We start from the raw sequence: 14,620 nt of genomic DNA, 5'->3' as shown, positions 1-14,620 counted from the left end.
ACGGCTCGGGCACCAGCACATGGGGCGGCTTCCAAAGTGGTGGCCAGCACTGGGACTTGGGGTCAGCCAGGGGCTTCCATGCAGGGTGAGAGCCGGGCCACGTCAGATGGGGCTGCAAGAGGTTGGGGCTGTGACACTTAATGGGGGCATCACTGTTCAGGCATCTCGAATGCCTGAGTGTCCCAGTTAGTCCTCAGGATAACCCTGCAAGTCAAGTCTTAGTATTAGTTATTATTAGGAGCATTATCATCATCCATTCAAAAAGAGGATTCCCGGTGACAAGATACCTTGTCCGATATCACAACTAACAGGCAACAGAGCCAAGACTCCACCCTAGCTCCACCTGGCTCTGGTGTCCTTGTTGATTCCTCTACATTGGCTGCTAGGACTCAGCATTGAAAAAGAGGCCCTGTGCTCTCAGATGTTGTGATTCTCGGCTTTGAAAGACCTGCCCCAGGTTCCACTTCCAGACACGCTGACTTCGTTGGTCTGGGGAGTAGCCTGGGCATCAGTTTCTTTTTAAACTGTCCAGAATTGAGAACCAGTGGAGTAGCCCCCAGTTCTGTAGCACATTTTACCCCGTGGACATTCCCTGGAGTCTTCCTGTCCATTTCCCCGTGGCAGGAGGGCTCACTGCAAAACAGCAGTGCAAATATCCAGGATGGAAGGGGCTAAGAGAGACTCATTGAGAGCCGGGCACCGAATAGATGCTAAACAAACGCTAGTTTCCAAATGGAGGGCAGCAAGCAGTAAGAACCCGAGATGAAATGTCTAGCAAGTCTTAACCATAGCTTCTACTCTGTTAAAATCTGTGGAGAAAACTAAATCTGAACAATTTAACAGTGAAGATGCTCTGGTTGAAAGGGCTGTGTTCCAACTTGAACTCAGAATGCAGAGGTCATGCTGGGTTTAGAACCAAATCTGCTTTATTGAATATACACAAAAACCACATTTTTTTCAAGGGCTTTGCAGTTACTCAAACTGAGCTAAGGGTTGCCTGTGATCAGTGATTAGGGGGCATGCTTTAGTGAAATAGAAGACTAATTTGTAATCCACGAGTTGTTTATATGCTGACAAGCAATTCTAAAGACCTTGGGAATGCTCACAAAGTAGGTTTAAAGATGCACCTAAACCTTATTTACACCATTAAGATTCTTAGAAAACACATCCTTTATACATATGCAAAGATCGCTACCACCCCCACCCCCCCCCACCCCCCCCACCCTGCTTTCTGAATTGCAAATAGATTCCAATTTTCAAAGATCACCGGCAAAGCACCCATCTGCTTTGTTAATGGCTAAACCCCTTAAAAGGCAACTCTGTTCTCTAAGTTTAGTAGAGACCTTTGGAACCAGGAGAAGCACCACCTCACCTTCTGATGAACTGGGACCCCAGAGACACAGTGACCCCAGGATCTCTGCAGGTGTAAGGGACTTCCACGGTATTCTGTTTTTGCCACTTCTTTGCCTGAGGACTTTCCTCTGGCCATTGCATCCACTTTGTCCATTGTGTGACAGGACGGAGGTGACACCCACACACCGAGGACAGCTCTCAACCAAGGAGCAGTTTGAGTAGATTGATAAATACCCCCAGCTCCCTCCGGATAAGCCTGTGGTATGCTATGCAGCTTCCTACAGTCTCACTGGCTGGGAACCGGCATGATCATGCACCCTTCACTGGCCGTCTCCCCCTACCTATCTCACTTCCTCGCCCCCTATAGTGTCTTCACCTCCCAAGTTCATCTACGTGCATTTGAATCCATGTCTATGAGACAGAGTAAGAACAGCATCTTTGGGGTCAGCAGATTAGCAGTTGTAATGGAGATCCACCCAAACTGGCCCTGAACATGCTGCACAGGAAAACGTATGGGCTTTTGGAACACACATGCCTGTGCTCCAAGTCGGGCCCAGACATTTACCAGCTGTGTGACTCAGGAGCCGTCAGCCTTGCCGAGCCTTTCTTTTCTTTACTGTAAAAGGGGAATAATAATGAAGCCACTGCACATGGTTGTTGAAAAGAGTCATGATTCCATGCAGGTTAAGCCCTTGGCATAAGCAGGTATTTACCCCACAACTTTTGGTGGAAGACTTATTCCAGGACGCGCTCAGAGAATGACACAGTACGGAGGCAGAGTTGCTCCTGGGGAAAGAAGAGTTAAGAAGACAACTCAGTCATGGTGTTGCCATTCACCACACTGGGAAACCAGTGGGCTGGTGGCAGCTGAGGGGCTGTCCACTATGAAAGCCGGTAATCATATGTGGTTATCTAAATGTTAATTAAAATTAAATACAATTAAAATTCAGCTCCTCGGTCACACTAGCCACATTTCAAGTGCTTACGAGTCACTGCTATAGGCTGAATGTTTGTGTCCCCCCCCCCAAAAAAAAAAAAACATTTCATACGGGGAAACCTATTCCCAATGTGGTGGTATTCGGAATGGGGTGTTCGGGAGGTGATTAGTCATAAGGGTGGAGACCCCATGAATGGAGTCAGTGGTTTTATTAAAGAGACCTCAGTGAGCTCCTTTGCCCATTCTGCCAAGTGAGGACACAGTGAGAAGATGGCCATCTGTGAACCAAGATGCGGGCCCTCATCACATAAGGCCAACACCTTGATCCTGGACCTCCCTGTGAGAAATAAGGTTCTGTTGTTTATAAATAGATGCTGGTATTTTGTGAAAGCAGCCCAAACAGGCTAAGCCATGACCACCCTGGGCAGCACAGATGTAGAACATTCCTGTCATTACAGGAAATTCAACACTGACCCAGAGTCAGATAAACCCGGGCTTAGACATGGCACGGCCTTTGTAAGATTTGGACAGGACACCTGACCTCTCTGAGCTTCAGTTTCTCCTTCTGTAAAATGAGCTCTATTAGCCATCTCACTCTCTGGGCAGAGGGGTTATCCCAAGGGGCAACTTAAAAGTTATATATGAAACCACCTAGCCCAGCACCTTGTCTGGCAGACCCTAGGGGCACAAATAATGTTGACCGAATCTACTTCAGCATTTAGTTTTGCCTTTCTTCCTCTTCGATCTTTGGGCCTTAGCTGCACCTTCCTCCCAGTCCATCCCCCATCATCTGTCTCTCTCACACACACCTCTCTGCCCACACCATCGAACAGTCCCTGGGGCCTGCACAGACTGAACCAAAGGCTCCAAAGCATGGCAGGTGGGGTGTCATGGAGAATGGCTCTCCTGGGGTCTGAGATAAGCCTTAAAAAAGGGATGGCCTTAAATGCATATTACTAAGTGAATTATTGGTCCATCTGAGGGGACTACACACTGTATGATTCCAACTGTATGACATTCTGGTAAAGGCAAAATGTAGAAAAAGTAAAAAGATCAGGAGTTGTCAGGGGTTTGGTGGGAAGGAGGGAGGAACAGAGGGAGCATAGAGATTTTGGGGGCAGTGAAACTATTCTGTATAATACTATAATGATGGGGACGGGGCGCCTGGGTGGCTCAGTCGGTTAAGCGTCCAACTTCAGCTCAGGTCATGATCTCATGGTTCGTGGGTTCGAGCCCCTTGTCAGGCTCTGTGCTGACACCTCAGAGCCTGGAGCCTGCTTCAGATTCTGTGTCTCTGCCCCTGCCCCACTCATGCTCTGTCTGTCTCTTTCTGTCAAAAATGAATAAATATTGAAAAAAATGTTTAACACTATAATGATGGACATATGGCATGATACACTTGTCCAAACTCACAGCATGTACAACATGAGAGTGAACCCTAAAATCACCTATGGACTTTGGGTGATGCTGACTGTCCAGGTGGGTTCGCCAATTGTAACAAACCTACCACTCTGGGAAGGGATGTTGATATCAAGAGAGGCTTCCTTGTAGCAGGGAATGTGGGAACTCTGTATATTCCTCTCTGTTTTTCTGTGAGCCTAACACTGCTCTACAAAGTAAAGTCTATAGAAAAGAAAAGAAAGAAAAGAGAAAAGGAAAGGGAAAAAAAGAAAAGAGAAAAGAAAAAACAGAAAAGAAAAGAAAGAAAAGAAAAGAAAAGAAAAGAAAAGAAAAGAAAAGAAAAGAAAAGAAAAAAAAAAGAAAGAAAAGAAAAGAAAGAAAAGAAAAAGAACAGTCTTTCAGTACCTTGGTCCAGAGCAAATGCCAACAACAGTAACCATATTAGAAGATCCATCAAAGGAGTGCCTGGGTGGCTCAGTCAGTTAAGCATCTGGCTCCAGCTCAGGTCATGATCTTACGGTTCGTGGGTTTGAGCCCCGCATCAGTCTCTGTGCTGACAGCTCAGAGCCTAGAGCCTGCTTCCGATTCTGTGTCTCCCTCTCTCTCTGCCCCTCCCCGACTTGTGCTCTGTCTCTCAAAAATAAATAAATGTAGGGGCGCCTGGGTGACTCAGTTGGTTAAGCGTCCGACTTCAGCTCAGGTCATGATCTCGCGGTCCATGAGTTCGAGCCCCGCGTCGGGCTCTGTGCTGGCAGCTCAGAGCCTGGAGCCTGTTTCAGATTCTGTGTCCCCCTCTCTCTGACCCTCCCCTGTTCATGCTCTGTCTCTCTCTGTCTCAAAAATAAATAAACGTTTAAATAAATAAATAAATAAATAAATAAATAAATAAATAAATGTTAAAAAAAATTTTCTTAAGGAAGAGTCATCATGTCAGGAGGGGAGGAAGGACCACAAATGAAAAAGACACATTCTGACTCATAATTGCAAAACTAAGAACACAGAGGGAAAAGATCCAACCAGAAGGGGAAGGCAAAAGCACTTGGCTTAAATCCACGGGCCCAGCCCTCCCGGGTGCCCTCGTACTTAGCCATATAGCCAGCCCTGGTCCAGCAAAATCAAGCCCTTCGGGATGGACGGTCCCGATTTTCTAGCCCTCGGTCTCTGCACGACACCTTCATTTCTCTTTATTTGCTCTTTTTCCATCCACCACAATATGCTCAAATCATCCAAAACTTTCCCTTTATCACTGAGCCTCCCTAATTAAGCTAACATTATTAGAAGGTTGAGAGAGAAAAAAAAAACCCTCCCAAATTCTCTTTGCGTCTCAGTAGCTCTTTAATATGCGAGGCAACCAGAGATGAGCTGCTTCTAATTGCCAGTCCCTGGAGTAGCCAGTCAGAAAATGAATTGATGCGTTTTTTCCTTATGAACAATGCATGTAGCACAAATTGCGGCGGCCGTCACCAGAGATTTAATTACAAAATATCATTACTTTCACACATCATTTCAGATTTGGCCTGATCAAATCAAAGTTAGGGCAAGGGGGAGAGAAAACTGCACCCTTAGCAGGGTCATTCATTCAGGGATGGCTGGAAAGCCAGTGGGAATTGGCACCGTGGATATGTCCTCAGGGCCCCTGCAGAGAAAACAGCTGCCAGAGATGCACGTGGAAAAGGAGATTCCCGGGGCCCAGGGGTTCTGCAAAGTGGAGGCTGGGGGCTGCGGGAGGGTCCCCAGGGCGTGGAAAGGACCCCCTCAAGGGAGAGATCGGTGGCAGAGAAACATCCCAGCCTTGCAGTTCAGAGGTGCTCCAGAAAATTCCTCTCAGCTGTGGCTTCAAGCAGCTAATGTCTCCCGTTCTTTGCTTCCACAAATATTTCCTGAGCATCTAGTGTGCCGAACATGGTGCTCGACCCAGAGGCTGCAAAATAGTATCAGACAACTGTGGTCCCTGCCTGCCTCGGGTTCACACTGTGCTTGGAGAAACAGATTTACACCAAAATAGTCACAGAATGGTGACCGGGGCAGGAGGGGTAGTGGAGCCAGGCTTCCTGAGTCTACACCCATCCATGCTCCAGCATGTCAAAGCTGCGTGACCATGACTAAGGCCCTGGACCTCTTGGTGCCACAGCTTCATCATCTGTAAGGTGGAGAGAATGCCAGTACTTACCTTATGGTGGTGTTAAGGATTTAACATTTATAGCACACTTGGAACAGTGCCTGGTAAGCTCCATGTAAGTGTTTGTTAAATAAATACAAATTCAAAATTACAACTGTAAGAAGAAGAATGGGGTACCCTGAAAGCCTATTAATAGGAGAAGTCAGTCTAGTCAGGCAAGAGGAGAAGAGGTTGAGTTAAAATGTGAAGAAAGGGGAGACATTAGTTAACAGAAACACCAGCAAAGAGTGGTCTTGGCACAGGAAAGCATCATGTGCAAAGGCCCTGTGGCTGGAGGAAGCATTTTAATGGCAAGGTACTGAACAAAAGGCCAATGTGGCTAGAACGGTGAAAACTGAAAAAGAAGCTGGCAGGTCCAGTCCATGTAGACCCTTGTAGGCCTTGGTCAAGAGTTTGGACTATAAAAATTACCCATGTGCACTAGAATCGTAAAAGCATTATTTCTCATTTGTTGCAATTTTTCCCTCAATTTTTTATTTTATTCATGTTTGTATGAGATATTTACTTCAGGGGTGCCTGGGTGGCTCAGTCCGTTAAGCTTCTGACTTCGGCTCCAGTCATGATCCTGTGGTTCATGAGTTCAAGCCCTGCATCAGGCTTTCTGCTGTCAGCACAGAGTGTGCTTCATATCCTCTGTCCCCCTCTCTCTGCCCCTCCCCTGCTCACCCTCTCTCTCTCTCTGTCAAATGAAGACACATTTTTTAAAAAACAGTACACAGTGTGAATTTCATACAGTGATGTTGCTTCTCTGTATCATATAGGGATCGCTTTATAGTGCTAAGAACAAACATTGTATGGATAATCAAAGTTGTGATAGATTCATTGCAAATGTGGTCCCAATTTTCCCCCTCCTTATATCCACATCCCTCACAATGTGACTTAATAGCTACTCCCAACAAGGGATGAAGTCCACTTCTCCACTCCTTGAATCTGAGCTGGCCTTGTGACTTGCTTTGCCCAACAGAATGTGCTGGAAGTGACATCATGCCAGTTCTGAGTCAGGCCTCAGGCAGCATTGCATGCTTCTGTCTGTTCCCTTAGAGCACTGCTCAGACACCATTAAAACAAGTTTGGCCTCACCTGCTGGAGGATGAGAGACCACAGAGACAAAAATGAGTCATCCCGACCAAGGCCATTATTAAATTTAGTCAATAATCAACTGACATGGAAGGGCCCCAGTTGAAAGGTGTAGAACTGCTCAGCAAACCATCAGCTGACCTGCAGAATTATGAGTTTGATAAATAGTTGTTGTTTTAACCCACTACGTTTTGGATTAATTTGTTACACAGCCGTAGCTTGCTGATATACACACTTGGTAGGCAAGGGAATTGGGCATCATGAGGTGGGGGCTGCTATAACACGTGCGGTGCTGACAGACCCAAGATATGCACAGAGCAATGGGAACACACAGGAGGGAGGACTTAACTTCTGCAGGAAAATAAAAAGAGCCGCTGTCAGAGGAAGCTTTTGGAAAGAGGAAAAAATGAGCACGTGTTTGTCCAGGGAAAGCAGGTGGGAGAAGTCCACCAGATAGAAGGAAGGAAATGGGCAAAAGCATGAAGTCGTGAAAAGAGAGGGTGTTTGGTCAAAAGCAGGGAGCTTCAGGCTCCCCTGGGACGCGCAAGGGGGCAGAGCTAAAGATGGAGCACCCAGCTAGGGAGCACCCAGCTGGAAGGAGGTGCTCCTGCTCTGGCTGCAGAAGACAAGGTGAGGGGCTTGGACGGGGACTTCACGACTGGTGCTGTCAGGGCCGCAGGGACGGGGAGGAAGCACAGCCCCTGCACTGGGCTCACACAACTCCTGGAATTGAGGCGGGTCACAAGGTGGATACGGGACCCCAACACAAGACCATTTCCCCCTGCTGTGTGGCCTCAGGCAGATCCGTCCTAGGTGAGCCTGTTTCCTGCACAGCTTGGCTTCTCAGCGGCAAGGAGCTCATGAAATGACATCTGGGGAGGCGCGTCGTGAACTAGAAAGCCCAGGTACTCGGATGGGGGGAGGGGGAGTATTCTCTTCTTCTCCCAGTGCGTTTCCTTCAGTTTTATCCAGAAAAGGGAATTTTCCCAGAAAACTGTGCATTAATGGGTATGCTACAGGAAATAGATGGTAATCAAGGGGAGTATAATTTTTTTAAGTGAGCAGGATGTAGAAAAACCAACCGTGGTGACATGCCCCCAAGGATAGCAGCAGTGAGGAGACCCAAGGGACGAGAAGAGAAGGGAAACGGTTACTGAGATAGAAAGGGAAAAGGGGAAACTGATGACAGACGTGGCTCCCGTCCCTGCCCCGGTAGGGACGATGCAGGGGAGACGTGGGAGAAATAAATGCCCCAGCCTCCCGCTCCTCCCCACTACAGTCTCCAGCCAGAACTTCTCATTGGTTGAACCCCTCCAGAGAGCGGATGGCAAGGAACTCCGTGACACGGTCCCTAATGGGTCAGTGCGCAGGGTTTGAGCAGGGGAGAAAGTAGCCAGGGAATCCGGGGGCACTGGGAGATGTCCAGCACCACGTCCACAGAGGCTAGGTGGGCTGCAGGAGAGGAGGCAGAACTCTGTGAGACCTGCCATGACATCCACCGGAGACAGGACTACGACCTCCACAACCCAACCCCTTCTCCATCCGGCCTCATCCCAGTGGTTCTGAGATGAGTACGGTCTGAGGACCCCTAGGGATCCCTGGGATTGGTTCAGGAGATCCACAAGGTCAAGCCTATTTTCGTAATAATGCTAAGATGTTATTTGCCTTTTTACTTTCCTTCACTCCCAAGTATATACGGTGGGAATTTCCAAAGGGTACTTATGTGAGGAAGCCACAATCCCCTGAAAAGTTTACTAAAATACTCCTCCCTTATCCAGCTGTGTATTTGAGAGAGGCATCCTTCATACATTTGAACCAAAACAACTTATCCCCGGGCGCCTGGGTGGCTCAGTCGGTTAAGTGTCTGACTCTTGATTTTGGCTCCGGTCGTGATCTCACCATAAACCAGAAATCTTTTAAATTTTTTTAAATGTTTATTTATTTTTGAGAGAGAGAGTGTGAGTAGGGGAGGGGGAAAGAGAGAGAGAGAGAATAAGAGAGACAGAGAGAGAGAGAGACAGAGAGAGAGAGAGACAGAGAGAGAGAGAGAGAGAGAGAGAGGATCTGAAGCAGGTTCTGCACTGAGAGCAGTGAGCCCAATGCAGGGCTCAGACCCACAAACCGTGAGATCATGACCTGAGCTGAAGTCAGACGCTCAACCGACTGAGCCACTCAGGTACCCCTAAGCCAGAAAAAATGTTTTCATGTTTATTTATTCATTTTTGAGAGAGAGGGAGAGCAGGGAAGGGGTGGAGAGAGAGGGAGAGAGAAAAGCCCAAGCAGCCTCCCTGCTGTCAGCACAGAGTCCGACAACGGGGCTCAAACTCACCAACCTTGAGATCGTGACCTGAGCTGAAACCAAAGAGTCAGACGCTTAACCCACTGAGCCAGCCAGGCGCCCCTAAGCCAGAATTGTTTTTTAATTTGCAAAAACGTAAAACAATGCCACTCTTCTCGCACTTTCCTTGTTTGGGAAAATACAGATATTTTCTGTTGAAAATGTGATTTATACGGACATGTAACGGGTTGGTTCTTGTTACCATAAATGCATTCGAAAAACATTCTTTTAACTTTCTGTTTTAATTTCTAATACAGTAAATAGGGATAGATGTAGACCACGTGAACAAAAGCTCTTTGGGGTCCTCAATCATTTTTAAGTGTGGAAAGGGGTCATAAGACCATGAAGTAAGATCCACTGCTCTATCGGACGCCCAGGGCAGTGATCTCGACCCACGATCAGAACTGGAACTATTGCGGTCGACCGCCTGTTAGGGAGAAGGATCTTGCAGCTCAAACACAAGGCCATAGCCACCTGGGCTCACCCAGCTGGTCAGTGGCACAGCTGGAATTTGGACCTGGGCTGTCCATCACCAAGGCTCACACGCTCTCCTTTCACCGCCATGCAGCAGGAAGCTGGGGGAACAGTGAACGATGCAACAGCATCTGTCTTCTGCCACCTCCTCCAAGGAGGGAAAATGACAGGGATTGATTGATCTCAATGATCAGCTATAAATGGTCCCTACATGTGGCCATGTTAATCAGCTCCTACCAGCCAGGATCTGACCAGTTTGAAAGGTTTATAGCAACAATGTGGTGCTGATTTATTTCTCCTTAATAAAAAAGTGATCAAGTGAAACCTGCATCTATCATTCTATTTATCACTCGGGGTGATTTATTAACTAATTACACTTGCAGTGGCCGCTGGCTCTAAGTATGGACGATGTGGGGAGGTGGGGTCAGTGTGGCCATCGGGGCTGCCCACCACCCTCTGCTTCCAGCCTCGCCGCTCATCCACGGGCAAGCCCGAGCTCTCAGATGTGGCTCCTGGGGCTCTGAGAGAAGGGAGAGGAGAAGAAGGGGACAGGGGAGAAATGGAGGGGCTGCCTGGTCCCAGCCATTCACTCCTTGTCCCCAGAGAAGACAGTGCACCAAGTACATCTGCTTCCCCATCTTCTTCCTGGTTCTCTGGAGGGAAAGGGAGCCTTAAGGCAAGATCCCGGGGGTGCTGATGGCTCCGGGAGAGGAAAGATGAAAAGCCAGCAGCAACAGCCCAAGGAGGAGATCTCAGGCTAGTGAGAACCTGCTAGTGAGGCTAGTGAGGCTAGTGAGGAGATCTCAGGCTAGTGAGAAGGGCCAGAGGGCCCTCCTTCCCCTTCCTTGCAGCCCCAGGTAGAGTTGCAGGTAAAATACAAGTCTGAATCTCAGAAAACAATGAATAATTTTTCAGTGCAAGAACGTCCCAAATATTGCACAGATGTCCTGCAAAATCTGGCACCCCAACCCCCAGGGCTGTGAGGGAGCTCGTAGGGTGTCCAACAGACTAGACTTACAGGAACTCCCAGGGTCCACAACCATGGCCAGCCTCACTCTGCCCACCTGTTCTCCACCTGCTAGATGTCCCTGGGTCCTGAGGGCCTCCCCCTGGGGGCTCCAGGAGGCCGTGACTTTCCAGAGCTGGTGGGCAAACCACTCAATCTCGTCAAACCTTATCTGCAAAATGGGGACCCTTACCCTGCCCCTGTCCTTCCCCAGGGGCTATGCAGAGCTGGGGGGGGGGGGGGATGAGTCTGAACGATGACTGTATGGGGGGGTCCATGGCAGGGATGGGACTGTCACAGGGCTGTGGCTCCCACCCACCCTGAAAAGATAGGTTTCCTTTTAGTCCTCTTGGGGAAATAACAGCTATAACTGCCAACTTCTTTTTTTATTATTATTTTCTGTCCTGAGCTTTGGGTTTGTGGTAGAGAAAGTCAGAAGCTAAGCTGGCACAGCCTTTGTGGGAGAGCACGGGGTAGTGTTAAAATCGAAAATAAAAATTGAAATTGAAATAAGCACAAGCCGCTTCTGGCATGCAGAAGTTCCAGGTGAGTACTTGGGAGTCTATCAACCAACAACCAGCTCTTTGGCCAAGCCATCACCCTCTCCAGCGTCCAGAGCGGGAACCCTTCCACTCACACACTCTGTGTGAGCAAGGTGTTCCATTAATCCAAAAACATCAGAGGCACTCTGAAAGTTGTCAAGACAGAATTAGGTAAGTGGACAGTGAGGCTCAGACTCTGCTGAGGTACAAAGAATGAGGGAGAGATACCTACTCACCCGCCAAGATGTGCACGATACAATGCTTTTTAGAAGGAACATTCTAGAGCAGGGAATTCTCAACCTCGGCACTGCTGACACTTTGGGGCCAGATCATTCCCTGGGCACTGCAGATGTTAGCATGGCCCCTTTTCTCCACCCACTGGATGCCTGTAGCAGCTGCCCTATAAGTCGCGATGACGAAAAGATGTCTCTAGGCATTGCCAAATGTCCCCTGGGAGGGGGGGGGGGCGGTAAAGCGCCCCCACCCCGCCACATGAAAACCACTGGTCTAGACAGCATCAGGAGTGTGTATGTGAACAAAGCAAGCACCAAAACTATTTCTAAGGCTCTGAGTGCACAGAGAAAAGTCTGGTTGGCAAGATGGCACCTTGGACTGGCTGGATGGCTCCCTCTAGACAGGGAGCTGGGGTTGCCTCTGGAGAGTGGAGGGGAGAGGAGGGTCAAGGGGGACTGTCGCCTGATGTGTTTTATCTGTTTGCTTGCCAGTGACAGGAAAGGAAAGGAAGAGGAGAGGGAAGGGGAGAGGAAGGGAGGGGAAGAGAGAAGAAGGGGAAGGAGGAGAGGAAGGAAGGAAGGCAGGGAGGGAGGAGAGAGGGAAGGAAGGGGGCAGAAAAGAGAGGGGAGAAGGAAGAAATAAGGAAGGGAGGAATAAGGAGAGAGGGAAGGGAGAAGGAAGGAAGGAAGGAAGGAAGGAAGGAAGGAAGGAAGGAAGGGGAGAAGGTAGGAGGGAAAGAAGGAGGAGGGAGCGAAGTGGGGGGAAGAGCCCCAGAAGCCGAGTCTGGCCGAGGGGCTGGGGGAGTCCTGTGCTACTTGTCGTCTCTGGTCCTCAGCGTCCTCAAAGTGAAACGAGGGGTGCAGGAGCCCCCTGGCCTTCTTCAGCCAGCAAGCCCAAGGTGACCCAGACCCCTCCCTCCCTCACCCCGGCAGTTTCACAAAAGAAGCCTGAGGTCTGGCTCCCTCTCAGCGGCTCGAACTGATTGCACCTCCTGGGGGAGGCGGGGAGGACGGGGTCTGGTCAACCGCCCAGCTCCACACTGAGGACTTGGTCGGGCTTGATTAAATAATTGCACAGAACCCAGCAAGTAATCACGCCGTCTCAAGAATCGAGGAGCACCTTCCGAGGGAGGCCCCATTAGTGATGTGGGGGTGTGTGAGTGAGCGTGTCTGTCTCTTGCCTATGATAAAATTATCATCAGAAGACCTCGTTTGCAAAATGCATCCATCCCCCCCATCTGGTCGATTGCCTCCCAAACCCGGGTGTATGCACAGCGTGATCCCCGTTTGACACAAGGCTGGGGAAACCGAGGCACAGAGAGGTCTGGGGCTGGCTACAAGCCCATCCCTAGAGTGGGGGCAAGTCCTGCTCTGCGTGACCCAGGGGGCTGGTGCCGAAGGAGGTCACACGCCAGGAAGTCCACACAGAGCCAGGCTAGGGCTGGGGACTCAAAGATCCTAAGAGAGGTTTGGGTTTTATTTGCCATTGTTTTGTTTTGTTTCCCCACTGGGATTATTTCTCCTCTTGATTTTGGAAAACAAATCCCAAACCATGGGAGTCATGTGAGCCTTCCTAAAATCTGCTGCTGCCAAGAGACCGGCTCAGTGTGTGGGGTGAGAAGTGGAACCCCACTGCAGCTGCCCACGCGCCCCCCCCCCAGGCTGAAAGGAGGGCTGCTGGATGGGGGGGGGGGGGGGGGACCCAGCCCGTTCTGGGGCCTCTGTTCTCAGGCTGGGTCCTCCCCGTGCTCCATGAGCCACCCCCTCTCCACCAGCAGGCGGGGGGCAGACAAAGCACCCTTTCTAGCCAAGGGTCTGGTTTAACTGGGAAGAGAAGTAAATGGCTAAAGACAGGCTACTCTGTTGGGTTCTCTGGCCCAAAGGGAGATGCCCACTGCCTGTCCCTTGCTCCTCACGCCATCTGCCCCCAGCCCCATTGGCTCATTTACACTGGAGCAGCCCAAATTCATTAATAATGATTAGTCTCTCCTCGAGAAGAAGCATGCAATCAAAGGGCCATTAAAATTAAGTGCAGGAGGAGGGGGACAGGGGACAAGGAGGGGGAAGGAAGGGTAGAAGGGGGATGGGCAGGCGGAGCTGGGCAGAAATCTCCGCCGGGCTCAGACACCTCCTTGCTGCAAGACCTTGGTTCGGTCACGTCTCATTGCTGCTGAGACTCAGTTTCCCCATCTCCGAAATGGAGGGGCAGGAGTGACCACGGTGTCGGTAACAATGTGCAATGCAAGCACCCAGTGGAGAAGCATAAGCATTGGCTGACCGATATGAGGCCCCGGGCACCACGACCTTGTGGGGGAGTTATGGGAGAGGGGTGATGTCACCTGCTAGGTCAGAGTCCTGAGCAGCCGCTTCTCACTGTCCAGCTGCCCTCATGCTGGTCCCTGGGCACCACACACTGCCTGCCTCACCCAGTCCCAACAGCCCAGGGCAGGGCCACACCTCTGCCCTCACTTCTGGTCTGTGGGCAGGAGCAGCAGGGGAGGGGAGGGGACAGAGGGGGAGCCAGGACATCCCCAGACCTTGGAGGGGGCTGGGTCAGACACGGCTTCCCAGCGATTGGCAGCCACTCAGCCCTCAGCTCCCCGCTGGGCCTCTGGTTTCTGGGGAGGCCTCAGGCACAGAGAGGAAGCTCAGGGACCCCACACCTGGGTGACGAGAGACCAGACATAGCCCTCTGTGGGGCACCAGGACATCCAACATGGAGGCCGCTGCCCGGAGGCTGGGAAACGCACCCCTCTCGCTCAAGGAACAAAGAAAGGAACCAAAAGAAGTAACCTCCTGGGTCCATGCCCTCCTTGGGAGAAGGCAAGAGGCCAGACCTCCAGAGGTGCTGATCCCTGGGTCTGTGTGGACTTCGATTCCTCTTGAGGACGGGAAACGAGATTTGACAAAGGCCCCTCTCATGTGCCAAGTGCTCAACCTTGTTCCTTCACATGGCAGCCCCAAGGACCCCCCAGGAATGGTATTAGTCATTCCTGTTTTACAGAGGGAGAACTCGGAAAGGCTTGCTCGAAATCCCGTGTCCAGGACGGTCACAGTGCCAAAGCAAGATTCAAGGCCAG

This window comes from Panthera pardus, unplaced genomic scaffold, assembly GCF_024362965.1.
Source record: "Panthera pardus isolate Hobbes unplaced genomic scaffold, ASM2436296v1 HiC_scaffold_25, whole genome shotgun sequence".
NCBI lineage: Eukaryota > Metazoa > Chordata > Mammalia > Carnivora > Felidae > Panthera > Panthera pardus.
Note: the sequence above shows the minus strand (reverse complement) of the source record.